Source organism: Elephantulus edwardii, unplaced genomic scaffold, assembly GCF_000299155.1.
Source record: "Elephantulus edwardii isolate Elephantulus edwardi_28Jun2011 unplaced genomic scaffold, EleEdw1.0 scaffold00079, whole genome shotgun sequence".
Taxonomy (NCBI): Eukaryota; Metazoa; Chordata; class Mammalia; order Macroscelidea; family Macroscelididae; genus Elephantulus; species Elephantulus edwardii.
In genome coordinates, this window is record NW_006399829.1 from 6422845 (window position 1) to 6424970 (window position 2126).

Consider the following 2126-nt stretch of genomic DNA (forward strand, 5'->3'; position numbering starts at 1 on the left):
CCTCAGCCAACAACTGCTGTGACATTATCCTGCTGTCAATGGCAACCAATGGCTACTGACATTGCAAAGAGAAAGAGCAAGACATCTGTACCTCCTGTTAGGATATTCAAACACCTGTAACATTTTTGCCAAGAAATTCAATTAATATGGTCAAACTTCTGGATCTAAGTACCAATTTGTAAGAAACGTAGAGTCCAGAGGAACATTACTGAAATTACAGTAGAGGTTCAATATTGTTGTTGTTATGTGATGTCTAGTAGCCTGAGACTCATAGTGACCATGTGTACAACAGCTCTGAAGCCTGCCCTATAGTGAGCTGGTCTCACTGACTCCAACACACCTATTCCCATTGCCCCAGTCACTGTGTCAGTCCATCTCATCTGGAGTCCCTCCACCCTTCCAAGCATGATGTCCTTCTCCAAGGACTAGTCCCTCCTGGCCATGTGTCCAAAGAATTTTGAGACAGTTTCAAAATCCAGGCTTCCAAAGAGAAACTTGGTTTTACCCTCTTCACTGTTCTCTTGGAGGTCCACAATATGTTCAGTACTCATCCACAGCACCACAACTCAAAGGCATTGATTCTTCTTCTGTCACCCTTGTTGTATTGTTGTTATGTGCCATTGAGTCACCTGCAGCTCATTGCAACCCTGTGTACAACAGCCCTAAACTCTGCCCTACTCAGAGCCAAGGATGTACATACATCTTTACAGGAGGAGATTGCCTATCTCCCGCAGAACAGCTAATGGATTCAAACTGCTGACCTTTTTGTTAGCAAAATGTGTACCACACAATGCCACCATAGTACCTTAGGCAAGAGAGGGGAATAGAATACAAAGAAAGAAGTTCAAACTGCTCTGATAGAATTGGCAAAAAAACAAGGCCCCAGGAACTGATGGCATACCCATTGACATTTCAGCAAACAGATGCTGCGTTGGATGAGCTCACCAGATTGTGGCAAGAAATCTGGAGGACAACTACCTGACCAACTGACTGGAAGAGAACCATGTTTATTCCCACTCCAAAATAAGGTGACTGAACAGAGTATAGAAAATTGTCTAACAATATCCCTAATATCACACACAAGCAAAATCCTCCTGAATATTATCCAAAAATGACTGGAACAGTACATTGACAGAGAACAGTCAGAAATACAAGCTGGATTTAGAAGACACCAAATAAACAACCTAAATTTAAAAAAAAAAAAAGAAGACACCGTGGCACTAGGGACATCACAGCCAGTGTCAGATGGATCTTGGACAAAAGCAGAGAGTAACAGAGGATGTCTTATCTGCGTTTCATTAACTATGCAAAGACATTTGACTGTGTGGATCACAACAAATTTTGGCTAACCTTGAGAAGAACAGGAGTCCCAGAACACTTGGTTGTGCTCATGTGAAACCTATACTTGAACCAGGAAGTAGTCCTCAGAATAGAGCAAGGAAACATAGAATGGTTCAAAATTAATAAAGATGTGCATCAGGGATGCATCCTATCTCCATACCTTTTCAATGTGTATGCAGAATAGATCATTCAGGGGGCTGAGCTATATGAGGAGGAATGTGGCATCAGGATTGGAGAAAGATCCAACAACCTGTGACGTGAAGCTTACACAAACTTGCTTGCTGAAAGTGAAGAGGACTTGAAGACAGTCACGATGCTCAGAAAGGTAGAGGGTCAGTGAAAGAAAAGAGGACCCTTGATCAGGTGGGTTGACATGGTGGCTGCCACACAAGCGTTAGTGTATCAGGAAGTGTGAGAATGGCACAGGATAGGACGAGGTTCAGATCTGTTGTTCATGGATCACTATTGGTTGTGCTCTACTCGATGGGACCTAGTAAACAACAGCATAGGATTTTAACATATTTAGTATATTTTTGCTTGGGTTTGGGTTTTGTTTTTTACAAATCATATTAATTTTTTTTTACAAATCATACTGATTTTTCTTCATACAATGATTCACAGACTTTGTTTTATAACATTAGTTACCACTGATTAGTGTGTTTGATTTATTACAATGTCTAAGCAACCCCTTCTTGAGTGTCACCTTACCATAAAGGACTTTTTACATCCAGAACAAAGAAAGAATCCTTGGAACTAATAAGAAGATAAGCAATACAAACAACAGG